This window comes from Hemicordylus capensis, chromosome 2 (assembly GCF_027244095.1).
Source record: "Hemicordylus capensis ecotype Gifberg chromosome 2, rHemCap1.1.pri, whole genome shotgun sequence".
In the NCBI taxonomy this organism is placed as follows: Eukaryota; Metazoa; Chordata; class Lepidosauria; order Squamata; family Cordylidae; genus Hemicordylus; species Hemicordylus capensis.
The window spans coordinates 338,497,073-338,517,113 of record NC_069658.1 but is presented as its reverse complement, the minus strand read 5'-3'; the positions used below and the strand labels follow the sequence as shown (position 1 = coordinate 338,517,113).

The following is a 20,041-nucleotide window of genomic DNA, read 5'->3' as shown; positions in this document are numbered from 1 at the left end:
GAATGCTCTGGCTCAAGGCTGCTCCTTAGCATAGAAACAGATGGTTATTTACTGCATGATAGCCACTTAAACATATTGCAGCTGTAACCTGTGTGGAAATCTGGTTGTCTTTAGATTCTGCTCATATGATGACAAATGTAAATACATACTCAGAATTTCTGTAGTTCTTTAAATCCCACTATATAGGCCAAAGTGCCTTTAAATGTTTAAAATACACAAGTAAAACTAAGATGGTGGCCCTGACATCAATTGACTGATTGATTGATTAAGTGCTGTCAAGTCAGTGTCAACTCTTAGCGACCACATAGATAGATTCTCTCCAGGATTATCTATCTTCAACTTGGCCTTTAAGGTCTCTGTGGTGCATTCATTGCGGTTGTAATTGAGTCCATCCACCTTGCTGCTGGTTGTCCTCTTCTTCTCTTTCCTTCAGCTTTCCCCAGCATTATGAACTTCTCAAGGGAGCTGGGTCTTCGCATAATGTGCCCGAAGTATGAGAGCTTGAGCCTGGTAATTTGTGCTGTGACTAAAAATTCTGGATCGATTTGTTCTATGGCCCATTTGTTTGTTTTCCTGGCTGTCCATGGTATCCTCAAAAGTCTTCTCCAGCACCAAAGTTCAAAAGCATCAATGTTTTTCCTTCTTGCTTCTTCAAAGTCCAGCTTTCGCATCCATAGAGTATCACGGGAAAAGCCATTGTCCGAACGATTCTAATCTTTGTAGGTATAGACATGTCATAGCATCTAAATATCCTTTCCAAGGCCTTCATTGCAACCCTACCAAGTGACATCCATAAGCACGACAAAAAAGATACATCTTTATGGTCACAAAAAGGGGGACATCCTGAAGGTACTTGTAGTATATATTTAAAGTACTTTATCTTTAAATGTTCAATTTTCAGAGCCCCTGAAGGCATTTCTTCAGGCTCCTAAAGCTGTTACAATGGGAACTAGTTTCCTTTCTTTCTCCAGTATTCTGAATGCTCTTCTCGAGTATCCATAGCAACCTGAAGTTCCCCATCTCCTCTTCTGCAAGTTAACTGACAAATCAGACACTAGACTTCACAATCTAAATGTAACCACCGACCCATGGTCACACTTATAAGCTAGTTGATGGAGATGCCAGACTTTTAAAATTCTTCTACATACAGTATTTGCTTCAGCTCCATTCAACTATTCATTTACTCACACTTCCAGGGTGCAACATTTTATCACTTACAAATTCTGATGAATTCTGCACAGCAAGTGGTAATATAAGAACATAAGAACAGCCCTGCTGGATCAGGCCTAAGGCCCATTTAGTCCAGCATTCTGTTTCACACAGTGGCCCACCAGATGTCATTGGCGGCCTACAGGCAGGAGCTGAGGGCATGCCTTCTCTCCTGCTGTTACTCCCCTGCAACTGGTATTCAGAGGCATCCTGCCTCTGAGGCTGGAGATGGCCTCTAGCCCTCCAACAAGTAGCTGTTGATAGACCTCTCCTCCATGAAGTTATCCAAACCCCTCTTAAAGCTATCCAGGTTATTGGTTGTCACCACATCTTGTGGCAGAGAATTCTACAAGTTGATTATGCATTGTGGGGAAAAGTACTTCTGTTTGTTGGTCCTAGATTTCCTGGCAATCAATTTCATGTGATGACCACTTGTTCTAGTGTTATGTGAGAGGGAGAAGAATCTCTCTCTATCTACTTTCTCCACACCATGCATGATTTTATAGACCGCTATCATGTCTCCCCACAGTCATCTTTTCTAAACTATAAAGCCCCAGGTGTTGTAGCCTTGCCTCATAAGGAAGGTGCTCTAGACCCCTAATCATCTTGGTTGCCCTGTTCTGCACCTTTTCCATTTCTACAATGTCCTTTTTTTAGCTGTGGTGACCAAAACTGTACGCAGTACTCCAGGTGTAGCGACACCATCGTTTTGTATAAGGGCATTATAATATTAGCAGTTTTATTTTCAGTCCCCTTCCTAATGATCCCTAGCATGAAATTGGGCTTTTTCACAGCTGCTGCACATTGAGTCGACACTTTCAACGAGCTGTCCACCACGACCCCAAGCTCCCTCTCCTGGTCAGTCACCGACAGCTCAGATCCCATCAGTCTATACTTAAAGTTGGGGTTTTTCATCCCAATGTGCATCACTTTACACTTGCCAACATTGAACTGCATTTGCTATTTTGTCGCCCACTCAGCCATTGTGGAGAGATCCTTTTGGAGCTCCTCACAATCTGTTTTGATTTCACTACCCAAAAGAGTTTGGTATCATCTTCAAATCTGGCCACTTCGCTGCCCACCCCAACTTCTAGATCATTTATGAATAAATTAAAAAGCACTGGTCTGAGAATGAGTGCATTTGAGTATGGCTGCAGATTATTGGCTGCACAGTTGCTTAGGTTTGTGCAATTGTTTGCATCCTTAGTCTGCTTACACAAGTGTTGCACTTATGCAACAAGGCTAATGGAAGTTTCTTTGGGATGCATAGAAGGTTGTGTTTCAAGGTTGCACAATGTGTTACATAATCCATTGCACAATCCATTGTGAAACCTGTTGTGCACCTTTTTGTCATCTTCAACTAGCAAACTAGTCTGGAACAGACATTCCTTTCGTAATGCAATTTCCTTGCACTACATCCTTGCAATAGTGCAATAGCATCACACTAGTGCAATGCTCACCTGGAACACAAGCTCTCAACTTAGTGGACCTAGCTAGCACAACATCTTTGCACTAGCACAACATGTTTGCATAAGCGTAGCATTAGTCTGCATGTCAGCCAGTATAATTAGTGTAAAAGTCTAACATTCACAGGTAGGCACAACACTCTTCAAGGACATGACATATAATAGAAGTAAATTTCTATTAATTAAGAGCATCAACATTTGAACATCTGAACATTGATTGATTGATTGATTGATTGATTGCATTTATATCCTGCCCTGCAGCTCATACATTCTAAATAAATATCTTGTATTACATACTTGCAGTGCAGTGACTGGATATGAATGTGTGGATAAATGATGCATCCTTGCCTTTAGGTAGTTTGATTTGTGTATCAATGAGATTTTCATACGAGGTAGTTTAGCATATATCAATGACAGTTTTTCAGCCGCTGAGCTTTTTTAGCTGAAAGTAGATATTCTTCATACATTTTATCACATAAATCCAGATGATTCCATAGCAGTAAGTTGTGAGAGTGCATCTGTGTGTGGTAGAAATATTTCTTTCAAAGATTCAAATTTTTCACGGAAGAAGACATTTGAGATAAGAGAAAGGATAATAGCCGTACAGTATAAGGTGTGTAAGGGATTATACATTGAAAACCAGCATGTTACTGATTTTATATTCAGCACCTTCTGTCATCACAAAAAGCTTTTGTTTGTGTTTCCCATTCCATGTTAATTTTGAAACACTATTAAACTACATTTCAAAAAGCCCAAGTAAAGTTGCATTCCATCACCAGAACATAAAGTGTACAACTGACATCCACCTGAACGTTATATCCTCTCATATGAAGCTGCCTTATTCTGAACCAAGACAATTGGTCCATCCCTCCTCTGACTGACAGCAGCTCTTCAGGGTCTCAGGCAGAAGTCCTTAACAATCCTGCTTCCTTGATCCTTTTAAATGGAAATAACAGGGATTGATATTCTGCTTCTGTATGCAAAATATGTGGTCTGTTACTGGTGGTCCCTCCCATGTCTGATTTCATAAAGATTATAATAGGGTTGAGGGAACAGAGGGAACGAGTGTGTTATTTGTGAGACATTTCTGAAGTAAAAAAGTAAATAAACACACATGAAAAAGAACTGAATGGACCATTTTAAGACTCAAAGAAATTACAATGACAGAGTCAAAAAGAAAATTAAAAAGTGTGAGGCCTTCAGCTAACTGCCAATAAAAGGCAGGAAAAGGGGAAAGATGCCATTTAATGTGTGTGAGAAATGTGAGGGAATTCATGGGATGCAGTGAAGAGATGCACAATGGCACCTATGCCATATCAGAGCACTACAAGGACAAATGTTTGTGAGAGAAAGCAAGTTGCTCTTAATCGGAACAGACATTTGCACCTTGTGATCACAGTTCCACCAGCTTCTCTGATCCAATGTCAGGTTCTCTATCACCATGTGAGGGGTTGCCCTCCAGCACGACATGCTAAAAATAAACTACATACACCCATACAAATCAAGCAAAGCTAAGGACTGCTCCTTGACTCTGCAGATATCAGCAGGATTTCTTCCATCATTTCCTTTTCTATTTCTACATTCAGTTTTTCACATAATTCATGCAATATGAACAATTGTCAACTGACATTCAGCCTAGGTGGTGTGAAATATATTCCATAATGGAACCGCCCTTCAGAACCACTAGAAGGCTGCATCTGGGGCTGAACCAACAAGGACTGGGCCACTGAGTGACATTGGCTGCTTAAATGGTCAAATGAAGGTAGGCTGGACACAAGGACTCTGGCTTTCTGCCCTTTCTCACTCAACAAAACAGTATATTCTGCCTGTTGCACTTCAGGATCTGGTTATTAAGAGCAGGTATCCTGGCTTGGAACACACCTTTTGTGAGTCTGGATATGGGAACAGATATCCATAACCCCAGTCTGCTTTGGCACACACAGAAAATGGTATCATACGTCTAAATAAATCACAAAGCAATTTAACTTTAGAGAATATTACAGAATTATCCAAAAGGGCCCTGTGCATTTTGAGCTGTACTGGTTCTTTATCAAATGGACTCTGACATGTTTAAAGATAAAGTCTCTCTCTATTTTCTTCTTACAGAGCTGAATAATGCCCATTTCCTGTGCCTATGCAATGTCCTCTTTGGGGAGATCCATTTGGCCCCATCACTGATAACATTCAAAAATGCTTTAAAGCCCTCCTTCTCTTTCTAAGGCTTTAGTGGAATTCTTTTACATTTTCTGCTGTTTCCCCCTTCTTACTTATTGATTATGATCTTTGTGAATTTCTGCTAGTCTTGTATTAGTTTAACTTAATCTGCTTTTTGTATGTTTTCTGTTTTTATGATCTAACTGTAAGCTGTCGTGGGAGCCATTGTGTTTGAACAGTGCAATAGAAATTGTTTAAATTAATAAATATATCCCCTCATCAGATCTCCATTCAAACAAACAAACAAACAAACAAATTTACTCAGTCACAAAGGACATTTAGCAGAAAGGAAGAGGGAAGAAAAGAAACACAAATATGAAGATCAAATGTATGTGTTTAGCATGGACACTAACTCATATATCATATGAACAAGTTTAACCATTCGCTTTAAATTACAATGACTAAGGTATTGTTTGCTATCCTCTTATACTGGTGTGCACCAGGGAAGGAACTGCAGTGTATTATTAATAGTTTCTTCATCCCTTTTGCTTATTACCTAGTTTAAAAGTGAAGAGTGCACCAGTTCTTACTCTGACAAATCCTTGCTCTTCAGATTAATGTGTGCTTGCTATCATGTCACTAAATTACCAACTTTCTATTTGTGCCTCTCATACAATACAGGACTGTAGACCAGTTAGGGTCAGTGGGTGCCTTGCTCTTTTGGGAGCACTGATTGGTCCCTCCAAATATCTTTTTTTTTTAATTCAGGCTATTAAATTGTTGATGTAATAGCTTCCATTTAAATAATTATGGCTTGTGTGATAGGGACATTACTGTTTGTTAATAAATAAATAAATAAGTAAGTAAGTAAGTAGCGCCCATCCCCAACAAAGTTGTGGTGCTCCAAACCTCACCCACCTGCCCAACCCGGTTCTACCCATCTAGATTCCCCCTGGCTCAGGAAGGATTTTTAAAGACTTCATTTTAAAAATCTTCCTTTTGTTACCATGCATGGCAGATTGCTAAAAGGAAGTAAGGTGTGAACAAGGACATTATTTATTTAAGGAAGGTACCCATTATACATCAATAAATGTTTCTGGACCTTAAAATTATTGTTCTTATTCACTGTACAGTGTATTATTTTTTAAAAGAAAACTTATTAAACTAACATTCAAAGTAAATACAAATTAATAATACAGCAACAATATTCCAAACAGGATCCAGATATAAACTAGTGGCCATTTATGCCCAACCAAATCAAGAAAATAACCTCCTGTCTGACGTTTCCCTAGGCATTGTTGTATTCCCATATAACAAAAATGATGTCTGCTCTTTTCCATATTTATCAATAGAATCTCCTTTCTCCTCCCACATCTCTTTATATGCATTCAGTTTGCTCATAATCATAACTTGCCAGAAGTTGATGCTAGCCAATTGAGAATATTTCCATGCTTCGGCTAATAGTATCTTAGCTGCTGTCAACAAACTAGCTATTAATCTCCTCTGTTCTTTCATGACAGAACAATCAAAGCAACATAAGAGAAACACAGCTGGGTGGAATGAAAGCTCATTTCCATTAATCTCCCTGATAACTGCTAAAATGCCCTTCCAAAATTCCTTTGCAATTGGGCAATCCCACCAGTTATGGGCAAATGAGTCTCTGTAATTTTGACATCTCTATCATACTGATAATAGTCAATTGCATCTTATGAAGTTGAGTTGATGTATAATACTAGCTATAAAATATTTCACAGTGGTTTCTCCAAAATCTAGCTTCCATATCAAATCAAACTATATTTCGGTCCACGACCAGCTTGTAAACAGAGTACAGAAAGGAAAAGAAGATCAAATTCAGTCCAAGCATATAATAAAACACAAATATAATATTCAGCAGCTCTTACAATGTAAATAGCTCACAGTCAACCTAAGACTAGCTTCTATATAAACCCTATTATTTACATATACTTGCCCACTGCTCATCTGTGAGGGTTATATTAAACTTCCCCATCTGACTTTTAACGGAAGAGTCCAGTGTATCTAATTCTGATTTTTAAAAATATATTTTTAGACAGAATACTCTTTTAGAACTGCCTTACACCATCAACAAATCGCAGGATATTTCTGATGCTAGAAGTTCATAAACCTTATTAGCCACTTCGTCCTGGTGACAGGGTTATAAATGCGATTTTCCACTAATTTGTTTGATGAGGCAAATGAAAATGCAGAAATAAGGAAGTGAAAAAAATATGAGTCTTTGGAATAGGAAAACAACTTTTGCCAGCCTCAGGGAAGCGACATATAATAACAAAATGGTGCAAGGTCATGTCCGTGATGAAACTCATTTTTAAAAATTTTGCTATTATTTTCTATAGAAAATAATTTTAAATCAGTGAAATAATGTGTAAACAAAGAGAATACATTATTCATGTCTGAAACTAATTCATGCAATTCTTCTCCCTCTGAATGTTGTCATCTCCCTTTGGGTTTTCTGTATTCGAAGGAAGAAGAAAAAAGGTTGTACCACAGGAGTTGATAAACAGGTGGTGAAACTGCCAGTCTAGCAAGTGAGCCATAGATAGGATAAGTAGCTGCCTTTTCAAACATGTGCTGCCTATAAGTAGATTTGAAAAGTTTGGGATTATTTCTAACCATCTGGGCAAGAGGAAAACAAACTGACACGCTATCTAATAATAATGTCTAACTTTGTATGTTTTATTGCTATTTTATGGAGAAAAAAGTAATAAGTATCTTTCTTAGTCAAAAGTTCATTTTTATCATCAGAGAGAGAGAGAGAGAGAGAGAGAGAGAGAGAGAGAGAGAGAGAGAATGCAAGATCTTAGTCTCACAAGCTTCTTCTGTCAGAAATGAAAAATTAAATGAGCCCCGATAAAGCCTTAAAATGTCCATCCTATCCTCTAAACCAACAATTCATTCGTGTTCACTATATAGCAATTCACTCCTGTTGACTGAATGCAGAAAGCTTTGAAGCAATGCAGAGTTGTGAGGCAGGTCAGAGGGGATGGCCATCAAAATATTCTTCCTGGCCCACTTCCCCTGCTAGGGAGTGAGTATACAAGAAGGAGGCAGAGCATTTTCAATCATTTTTAGGACTCCTCAGTTCCTGGGTTTCCTTGTGCAGTGGCTGGCACAATGCTAGTTTACAGCAGGGGTGCCTCTGTTGGGAAAAATTACTGGAATGGGTTTTGATGTATTTGGCACCAGTACAAGGCATTCAGATTCTGAATTAATTCTAATTCATAATTCATGACACCATAGGCTTCAACAGTCCCTATTACCGGGGTCACCCCCTACTATCTGGAATCTGTCACTGATAAATCACTGCTCCTGTTGTTTTTGCCTCTTGGGGGTGCCTTGTTCAGTCCCCCCCCACACACACACACAATTGGCTAAAACTGTCATTCTTCAGAATTCAGCTCCCTCCCAGAGTCTCTAGGAATTAAATCAACAAGTGGGTGGGTGGATGCATCCTGTCTGTAGTGTGCCTGCTTCCAAATGGATGCTCCACACCAAGTGCACAGTAGTGCACAGCAAATTGGTGATGGGAATCCAGTCTTCAGAAATGTGTAATAGTGGATGGGAGGCTTGGACTGAATTCTTGGAATGAGAATTTGTTGTTACAAGTATATCCCTGCTTTCATCTGTGAAATGTTGGAGAGTATGGGCTTGGCTCATCTGCTTTGGTAATCTGGAATAATGTGTTCGGCATGCATTTTACTACTTGTTTTCCATTTGTGGTAGCCAGAGCCATATGCCAGACCTCCCAGGTTGCCTGGCAATGTCTCCTACACATTCACAGTCATGTTCCTACTTTCAATGGTGAAATGTTGGAGAGTATGTGACACTTGAGCCCTGTTCAGATGTCCTGTAACTGCATAAAGTGTACTTAGTTCCAAATGCTCTCTGCAACCCTACCCCAACACTGAAGAGATAAACTCTGTACCCAGGGAGAGACCTTGCCATGATTGCAAGCACTATGTCCCAGCATTCACTGTCACAGGGAAATGTTTCCCAGAGTGCAGCATTTGTTTCTTCAGGCAAACAGTGTGATAAGCACTGGGAGAACTGGAAAAGGTACAGAAGACGGCAACCAAGATGCTCAGGGGCCTGGAGCAGCTTCCTTGTGAGGCAAAGCTACAGCATCTGGGGCTTTTTGGTTTGGAAAAGAGTGACAATGGGGAGAATGATCGCGGGGTATAAAATTATGCATAGAGTAGAGAGAGTGGACAGAAGGAATTTTTCTCCCTCTCTCACAACACCAGAGCCAGGGGTCATCCCATGAAACTGAAGGCCAAGGAATTTAGGACTGACAAAAGGTTGTACTTTTTCACACAGCGCATAATTAATCTATGGAATTCTCTGCCATGGGATGTGGTGCTGGCCACTAGCTTGGATGGCTTAAAATGGAGCTTAGATACATTCATGGAGGGCAGGTCTATCAATGGCTACTAGTCTGGTGGCTATAAGCTACCTCCAGCATCAGAGGCAAGATACCTCTAAATACCAGTTGTAAGGCAGCAACAGCAAGCAAGAAGGCATGCCTTTACCTCTGACCTGTTGGCTTCTCAGGGGCATCTGGTAGACCACTGTATGAAACAGGATACCGGGTTAGATAGGCCTTGGGCCTGATTCAACAGGGATTACCTTAGGTTCTTATGAGAGCTTACTTGACAGATTAGTGTGGGGGTGGGACTTTCAGGGAGTGTTTGTAACTGCATATACTGGATGATGACGATGAACATTTATATATTGCTTTTCAACAAAAGTTCAACAAAACTGTACATAGTTTAAAAGCTGGACTGGACTTTGTTAGAATTTAGGGGAAATCTCAGTTCACCAAAGTTGAACCTGGAAATTCCACCTGTCTTTAAAAGAGACCTTGTTTTTGCAGGTGTTATGTTCCCGCCTATCATCGCTAATGCTGAAAACCACAATACGTGAAACCTTGCGCCTAGGGGAAGTACTGCAGAAACTAACCCCATCATTCTTATAGATGCAAAGTTTCAAACATCATGGCTTTCAGCATTCATGGCCCTCGATAATGGAAACCAGATCTATTTATTTTGACTGCTAATAGCCGAAACCATTGAGGGTCTCCTAGATTCAAATGTTGGTTTTGGCTGTGTTCTACTGCATTGTGCAAGTATGGGTGAATCTTACACAGCACAAATGTTAGCCAAAAACTGTAAGTTAAAGCTATAGTGCAAGTTATTAACAACTCTACACCCATCATGGTTAAACTTCCATAGGAAAGACCTCTATGATACTCCAACTTGGATTACTGCTTAATGAATTTTAAAATGCAAAGACCATAACATTTAATGACATTAATTAAATTAATGTTTAATTAATTTAAACATTTAATTTAAGAAAGAATTTAAGAATTTAAGAAAGAAATCGCATTGCTTTCCTCAAAGAATAACAATGGCTGACATCCATTGACCCCTGCAAATTGTGCAAAGAGGCACCTTTTTAACATAGTGATTCTCTTTATTTAGCAGGGGGAGAGTAACTGACCCTATCCACACACACACACACACACACACACACACACACACAGCACAGTATCTCCACTGTTGCTGGTGTCTATCTTATTTTTCTTTTGTGGACAGGGAGCCATCATATATATATATATATATATATATATATATATATATATATATATATATAACACAAGCTAAGGTCGTATGTGGCAAGTCCTGCCCACACAGTGCTTTACCAATCGGAGGTAAAAGAACAAAAGGGCCATGATGATTGGGCAGTCGGAATTCCACATGCAGATAGGAAAGAGGAGCAGGTGGGAGTGAGTTAGTGAGCGAGTGGTAGAGGGGTTGAGTGAGTGAGCAGTGGGGAGGGGGCAAGCTGTGGGTGGCTGACCAATAAAGAAGGGGCTATGGTGGGGGGCAAGGAGAGCAAGTCTTAGCACACAGATGGTCTGTGTGGGTTCAGCTAATTTATTTATTATTTCTCTATGTAAACTGCTTTGGAAGCTCTTGTTGAAAAGTGATATATAAATATTTATTGTTATTGTATCCTTACTAATCTTGCACATGAGGAGCAGGTTGAAGTGTCTCCATTGCTGAGAACTTCCTAGACTCCACAATGTCCATTGCACAAGGGGGGAGGGGAGGTTTCCCCCCTCCTTACTCTCAAAATGCCCTTTGCAACCAGAGGATAAGCCCTTGTGGGCTGCACAAGCCTCAGGGACATATTCCCCTCCCCCCCCCACAATACACATAATAGAACTTAAGAAGCTCTCCATAGCAGGAGATCCCACAATGCACTGTGCGAGTGTGCAGTGCATTGTGGGGATTCCCCCAGGGATGGGCAGGTGCCTGTCAGTGCTTTAGCACTGACAATTCCACCCGCTCCATGTGCACATGGTTAGTGAGGATGCTAGCAATCTTTTTAATTGAATTTCTATCCAGGAGGGTTCCTAATCTCTTGTCAGTATCCTAGTTACCTTTTAAAATAAAATTTAAATGAATATATAGTGCAAGGTAATGACCAAGCAACCTTTTTCATAGAACAATAAAAAGCATCCATTGCCGCCACCTCCTCCTCCTCTTCCTCCTCCTTTCCCCACAGGTTTAATGTTGATGACATCTAATGTGAATTTTAGTTAGGGCACTTCAACAGTTTTATAGCTTTTACCGCTCTGACACTGAATTTAATTTAACAAAGTGAGTTTATTGCTGAAAATATAACTGTACTGTTTAGAGAGATTATTAAGACTTCATATGAAGGGTCAAAAAGATCTCCATATTGCTCTCGCAAGTGCTCTAATCCACAGGCAGCCCTTTCTTCAAATAATCTGCTAGGCTTCAACAGTCTGAAAAGGCAGAACTGTGTGTTCTTTGCTACAATCTGTTTCAAAGGCTGGGATTATCTGAGAACAGCGTAGGAAGAGAGCTGAATGCTCATGATTGATTCTTTGAAAAAAGCAGAGAGACTGAGAGGGTGAGACTGAGTGCAATTAGCAGCAACTATTAATTAATGCATTTGGTGAGATCATAGTCTGCTTCATAAGATATGTGGGCCACAGAGACCATAAAGTTAACTTCAGCAGACAGATCATAGTTGCACCAAGAATATCACTTTAATCAAGCAGTGAGACAGAGAACTGGAATTCCATAGGTCTGCCTAGAATTTGACCTCACATGTTTGATCATACATTGCCTTTCTATATATTCACACTCGCAGTAGAGATATTAAAAATATATTCCAGTCAGTCCCATTATAGGCTTTGGTTCCTTTAGCTGTACAGATAGAGAGACTGTTCTCATGAGCAGAAAAGACCAGGCTAGGTTAGAAAAGCTCAGGCTTAGCTGCTCATGGGAATCCACAGGACCTGATTGGCAACCAGCAGCACCTTGGTGGCAAACCTGCCTTGGGAGCCCGCCTCTTAAATGAAGTTAAGGGATCAAGCGCTCCCTTAACCATGTTTACTTGATGGTGTGTCAGTGCTGGCTGCTTGCAGAAGCACTGACAGGTGCCTGCCCATCACCAGGGATCACAGGCGTTCACTGGGTGAACTGCACTGCATGGCACTGCACTCCCACAATGCACTGCACACTCACACGGTGCATTGCAAGATCTCCGGGGGCTGGAGCTCCGTGCAGCAGGAACGTAGCACTGCTCATCTAGGAGCATGATTGGCGCTCCCAACAGCAGAAATCAGTCATCCAGGGGGAAGGTGAGTAAAACAAGCCTTCCACCCGCTGCCCCTCCCACCTGGTCGTGAAAATGACCTCAGTATCTCTTTAATGTGCTGTAGTGAGACCTTTTTTTTTTCCTAACGTAAATCTGGAACCCCAAATCCTCCTCACCTTTCCATGATGATTTTCACCACCACCACCACCACCACCTTCAAAAAGTGAATCCATCTTAAATTGGTGAGGGCATTTTAAGAAAAGGATCATAATGCTTTTTTATCCAATCCATGTTTGTTGTTTGCTACCTAGTGAGGCTTTGCACATGAAACAGACTCTTTAAATGTGTTTGTACAGCACCTTGTTAAGTTTTTTGACACCACAGTCCTATTGAATCTAAGAAGTTGTTTAGAGTAACTCCTGAGTAGTACTATTGAGTAACTTACTCTGGATGTTAGCTACGGAAACTAGGCTTCTTAATCAGCTTCCAGTGGAGCAGCAACCATACCGTATATGTATATCAACATCTTGTATATCAAGATGGTATTTTTTTGTATATCAAGATGGTATTTTTTCCTCTACATGAAATTCCATATATTCAGAAAAAATTGTAACATGAGAAGCAACATTCTGGTGGAATTTCTTGGGGAAACTAATGTGATTATTTATTTTGAAACTCAGTATGTGCAAAGATGAGATGAAGTGATATTGACCTACTTAAAATCCCTCAAGGATGACAGAGTGATACCTGCTAATTAAGGTGTTCCGTGAATTTATAAGGTAATTGAGTACATTAACTATTGCTCATACCAGAAAAAAGCACCTTATTTTCTTCTAAGTACTCCATTCTGTATATGCATACACCCCATTTGCATTTTGCAATGGAAACGTTGCAAATTATAATTGGAAAGTTTGTTTGTGGTGGCTCAGGGCTATACTGGCCAGATTTTCATACTGGATTTTGTGTTTTATATTTGCCCTGATGACTTTCCTATGTTTGCTATAAGGGAGATATCCTAGCAAGTAGCTGGTGAATCAGATGCCATAATGTATGTTGAGAAACAGAATTGTAGGAAGAAGGAATTAAGCTGATATAGTCAGCCAGTTTGGACAATATGTCCACCGGCACTCTCAAATGCATGGAGGAGGAGAATGAGTGAGTACATTTCCCCTGCATCTAGCAAACAGAAAAAAATGTTGCTCCAGCAAAATTCTGGAGTCGAATACCAGCTACTTGGTTGAGCCATCCAAAAAATTATCTCTGGTTAAAGATGGAACGTTTTCACAGTGACTCCCTCCTCTCAATGAAAGCCTTTGACAGACCCCAAAGAGATTTTGATGTTCCATGTGTCCGGGCGTTGCTGGATGGACAGACTGGGGAAACAGCAGGATCGGGGACAGATCTTAACTCTCATTCAAATTTCCCGGGTTTGGACTGGCATTGTGGCATATGCAGATCTATTGCCATGGGGAATCGTGGGAGAGGGGAGCCCCAGTTGTCTGCAACCCCAGGAGAGTGGGGTAGCCATTCTGGGCAAAAAAAAAAGATGGACATGTTCAAATGGCTGGACAGGCTGGCAGAGGGCCCACTTGGATTGCTTCTTTGTGGCAGTTGCTAAGACAGAGAGAGCTGTTGCTGGAGTACCCGTCGCCGCAGCTTGCTTGTGTCAAGCAACCAGCTTGTGCAGCATCTGCCATCCAGCCTGCATGCATGTCTCCATGGCCTTACACTTTTAGGAACATAGGAACATAGGAAGCTGCCATATACTGAGTCAGACCATTGGTCTATCTAGCTCAGTATTGTCTACACAGATTGGCAGCAGCTTCTCCAAGGTTGCTGCTCTTGAGTGGACCATTCTTGTGAGAGAGCGGTCCATGGGAGAAAAGCTATCATCACACATTATTAGCGATTTTATCAGATCCTCCTGTCCCCCTGGACAGTTGTTCTCAGTTGTGAAGGGGATCCCCATGGCCTTCCACTCTCATGATAGAGTGGTCCGTTCAAGAACAGCATCCATCCTCATCACAACTGTTGCCAGGCCACTGCTTTATTAGATCAGAGACAGGGAGTGCGGCAAGTGCTCACAGGCAGCCAGTGAGAAGTGCTGCAGACATGGAGCAGGTGCGATCCTGGACAGGTCTGGGCCACCCTCTCTATGATTATGGTTCCAGAAACTGCACAAAACCTCAGTTAAGGCATCTGCATTTGGATGTAACACTGCCACAGCAAAACCTTGGATTTGGGAGGCAAAACTCACTACAAACTTAAGGTTCAAATTGGAGTTTGGTGTAGAAAACTACAGGTCACTTTTTGCCATGAAACCATGGTTTCACACATTCGGACATACAGGAAGGGGAACTGGCTGTGTGGGTTTCCTTGTTTCATGAAGGACAGCCACACAGCCAATGACAGCAGGAAAGGGAGGAGCTTCCTGCCGCAACTCTGTTTGACTTAATGCTGCTTTCGATTCCACATTCAGATGTAACACAGGCTGCATTAAACCTTGGGTTGGAGTGGCGAAATGCACTACAACCCAAGGGTACAAATTGCAGTTTGGAGAGTGGGACATGGGTTGCTTTCTGAGCAGAAATGGAGTACAAAAGAGCCGGCCTGCATTTGGATGTAACAGTCTGGTAACCTCTGGTCCCTTCAACTCCAGTTCTGCTTTACATGTGAATGCGGCCAACAAATAAAGAGCAGACAAACACTGTGACTCCACCCAAAAGCCAGTACATAGATACATTCAAATTGGAGAAGCATGCCCCATACAAATAACTGAGACAATGTCTATGGAAAAATCCCTACAGGAAGGGGCATATTCTTGGGTCGTAAAGGAGATGCTGGATCTGTGTGCCCTAGTTCTTTTGATGAGGAAGTTCCAGCAGAATGGAGCCACCTAGGATCTGGCTTCATACCATGTCTCATACCCTGAATGTGTCATGACAATTCATCTCAGTGTGCGGCAGCTGTGAAAAAGGCTAATTCCATGTTCAGAATCATTAGGAAGGGGACTGAAAATAAAAAAGCTAATATTATAATGACCTTATACAAATCTATGGTGCAGCCACATCTGGAGTACTGTGTATGGTTTTGGTCACTGTAACTTAAGAAGGTGCAAAAGAGGGCAACCAAGATGATCAGGGGCCTGAAACACCTTCCTTATGAGGCAAGGCTACAACACATGGGGCTATTTAGTTTAGAAAAAAAGACGACTGCGGGGAGACATGATAGAGGTCTATAAAATCATGTATGATGTGGAGAGGGTGGACAGAGAGAAATTTTTATCCCTCTCCCACAACACTAGAACCAGGGGTCACCCCATGAAACTGAAGGTCTGGAAATTTAGGAGCAAGAAAAGGAAGTACATTTTCACACAGCACATAATTAATCTATGGAATTCTTTGCCATGGGATGTGGTGATGGCCACCAGCTTGGATGATTTTAAAAGGGCTTAGACAGATTCATGGTGGACAGGTCTATCAATGGCTACTAGTCTGGTGACTGTGGGCCACCTCCAGCCTCAGAAGCACGTTGCCTCTCAATACCAGTTGTAGGGGAGCAACAGCAGGAGAGAGGGCATGCACATACCTCTTGCCTGTGAGCTCCCCAGAGGCATCTGGTGGAGTTCTTATATTCTTATCCTTCATTTTGATCAGCACAACCCTGGCAGTTATGTTTTCTTCCTCCACTACCACCTCCCCACACTACTAACTGTATTGCCTGACTGATCTTAATCTTAATAGCAATTGCTATTCAATGCTGGTTGTTTCTTTAAGCCTCTTCCTTAAATTTCCTCTTCAGTATCCTTCACATATACCACACCTTGTGTGTGTGTGTGTGGGGGGGGGGGCTTTCTTTCTTCCCATTTTCAGACTAGGATGGAAGAATGTAATTTCCCTTAGCTACACTTTGAGCAGAAGATTTCTGTATATGCCTCTGTTGAGAAATTCCATTATGGTAAAATTTGAGAATCACTACTCTAAATTAACCATATAACTAACAAAGACTGTAGCAGGGTGAACAAGGTGTCAGAAAGGCTTTGAGGAAGACCAGAACCCTCTCTCTGATAGTGTTCATTACACATATGAATACAATGAGCTTGATGTTATAAGCTTGGAATCAGATCAAGGAAAGGAGTGAACAAGGTTTTTGTAAGGGTTTCCAGGGTATCCTCCAATGAATAATTCACATCCATCCCTTAATGGCTAGAGGCTTGGCCAAGGGGGAAATTGCTGTCATTCTCAGTGCCAACTCCCTGGACATATATTCATTGTAACTGGAAAGTAACATAACAGGAGTGAAATTAAATGAGCCTGACATTATCTTGCCCTGTGGTTTACAGCTCAAAATATGCTTCTGTCCCCCCACCATGCAGCCTCCGCCCCCAGAAATTTGTAGTCAGCCTTCAAACACCCATATGGACTTATTCAAGTACTCTCCTGAGGAATTTGATGACAGAGATCAACATCTTCTGCACAGGCAGCAACACCAACTACTGCAATAAGATACAGAACTTTGGGATCTCTGACATTTTTCAACTTTGGTTTCCGATATGTAAAATTGCCATCTCTTCAGCTATTTTACATTAGGAAAATAGGCAACTGACTTATACTGAATCTCAGACCACTGATCAATCTGCATCAGAATTATCTATACTGATTGGAAGTGGCTTTCCAGAATTTCAGACAGAGATCTGTTCTGGGCATACCTGGAGATACCAGAGATTGAACATGGGACCTACTGCATGCACAGCATATGCCCCATCCCCATTCCTACATTTGCAGACATGATGGCCAAACTACTGTAGGGTACTGATCAGTATACCCTCTGATTTTTAAAATCTGTGCACAGAATGTGTTTTGTCCTGGGTGGCAGTATCAAGACATTGTGTGTGCATGTGCATTCAGAATGGGGCCTTCCTGATTCAACCTGAATAGGATCTAAGATTAATTGAGCAGACATCAAAAACTTGTCTGTGTGTGCACATGCACATGACTTAGAGGGAACACTGGTACCAACTCCCTCCCAAGAACAGATAAGTCATAAGCAGCTACGGAGAATTTTACCACACTTCAGGTGCAGGAGTATGGTGAAATGTGTCATAAAATCTGTTGTTAAATATCCATATAAGTCCTGTTAGGTATGTAAAAGAAGTTACAAGAAATCACATTGTGCCGTAAAGACAAACCAGGCCAGCAAAAATAAGGGACACTATAGTGCTGTGATGTTCATTGTATGAACTAACAATACAATTCTCTTTTGTCTGGAGGGTTTTCTTTTTGAGGAGGACTGAAATCTGTGTCCTTGCTCAGTTCTATAGTGTTCTATAGGGATCGCATAAAATATAATCCTTGGCAAACACATAAAAACAGTTTAAACATGAAGCATTGTGAGGTTAGGTAAATGTTTTAAAATGTTGATTAGTAGTAATCTAGTTAGTGTTTGAGATTGTGGTTTTAAAGGTTTAGATCTTGTGTTTCCAATTGTTCTGAAGTTCTAGCTGGTCTCACCAGTCATTGTGCCTGTCCTGTGGCCACTGGTGACCTGGAGGCCCTCAATTCTGGATAATTAATATATGACTGGAATATATGTACACCTAGCCATACCCATACACTTTTAAGCTGAGGAGTCTGGATGAAGTCTAGGGAGATATGTGCCCACCCTCCTGATTTTCTCCTGTATGAGTCTCCTTGCACTTCAAATGTTTTGAGGAGGCCCTGATCTATATTGCACCCTATGAGGAGGCTAGGTTAGCTTCTACTAACAGCAGGGCAATCTGAGTAGCTGTCCCACTGTTGAGGACTCTCTACCAAAAGATATCTCTACAATCCCCTCTCTTCTAACTTTCCAAAAATAACAACACTTTTTGATTCCATTCAGGTTTGAAAAGTCACTGGTATTTTTCTTGGGTTTTTTGTTTTTTGTTTCTTTCTTGTCCTTGTACAGATTTCATTATCTCTATATTTGTCTGTATTGTTGATTATTTTATTTAGATGTATTTATTTTGTGGTGGTTCTACCAAGGTTCTTTTTTAGTTTGTGAACTGCTTTTGTGTATGTATGTGTATATGTGTGTGTGTACACACGCACGCGTACGCACACACACACACATTTTTTAAAAATATGGGGCTTGTTATTAATAATATTGGCTGACTTCCTCATAAAGTGCTGGTGAACTGTGTGATATATGGGTGCTATGTATTATTCCAGACTAATGCAGCATCAGTGCCCCCCTGGGTAGATGAATTTCAACTATCTCCTCTTCCCCTGGAAGTCTTCTGTCCTTGAGGGTTGTGCAATCGTCAGGGACATAATTGCACATTAGAGTCCTTCCATGGGAAGGGGAAATTGGTGAAAATCACCCACCACACACATGGAAGGACCTGCATTTCAGAAATGGGAGTTGAGTTGCTGCGGATGTGCATCCTTCAGCAGTGCACCTGCTCAGTTAGTCAGGATGTCAGTCACTGAAATTTTGGAGATTCAAGAGTTTTTTATATGACATTTTGAAAGTAAAATTTATGTTTTGAAATAATTAGATTTTAATTTGGATAGGCTTATTTTCAGCTGAAATATAAAATATATTCATATTTAATTATTAATTCCCAAGGAAAATGTAATGTTTACATCATGGAAGAACAGATTGCTTACATAAATGTGCAAAATGTATGGCTACATTTTGGCTACCATAATCGGAATGTCTATCTTGTGCAAGCTGTTTAGTTTCCATTCATTATCCAAAAGTGTTTCCATGGAAGGTTCTTGTGGTATTGGGAAAGAAATAATACAGATTTTCTAGTCCATGAAAACATGATGACACAGTCAGAAAGCTCTTACAGCATCTCCCCCCCACCCTGCTTTGCTAATTGGTTGGCTGTGTTGGATGGATCTGCAACTTAATCCTACCAGTTTTTAATCATTATTTTTCTTGTGGGCATTGGAGGATCCATCATTCCAGACCCTCTGATCTCAGTGGAGAGTGCTGTACTTGAGCACTGGCTCAAATCCAGAAGAGGTGTCTGATGGCCGAGGAGTGGAACGTTGCCCACTTTCAGACTTGGGTATTTTAGTAGCACCCTATTATTGCTCTTCCACTTAGTTGCAAACAGAATAGCAACTCTTCTCCCACATATGCAGCTGAGTGTACACTCCCCCCCTTCCCCAGCCCCAAAGGTGTGTTTGCAAAGGCACTCTTACCCCTGGACTTCTGGGCCAAAATCCAGGGCCTCCACACCCGCTGCCCCCCCCCAATCCTCCTAGGTGTTGTGGTTGCCATGGGCCCGCACTGTGCTGGGTGGCCGAGTGCAATTGTGACCAGTGCCAGGTGCTTTAGAGACAGAGTGGGGAGTGGGGAAAGTGTTAAGTTGCATGTTGGAATGTTTTTGCTAATGCATATTTGCATAAATATACCTGTTTTGTATCCTTACATTCTTGTGAGTTCAGTTGCTGTTTGAGTCCTCAAAAACCTATGTGTTAGAAAAACTGTGTGTGTCACAGTGTGTGTAGGGGGTGATGCTTAATTTGAGGGGGTGGGGCTCCAGA

At 41.2% G+C, this 20,041-nt stretch overlaps 1 protein-coding gene across 7 annotated transcripts in view; it reads left to right on the top strand.

The window, feature by feature from the left end:
• The window catches only part of GRIA1 (glutamate ionotropic receptor AMPA type subunit 1), a 299,136-nt gene that overhangs the window by 145,546 nt on the left and 133,549 nt on the right, over positions 1-20,041 (top strand). The window lies entirely within an intron of this gene.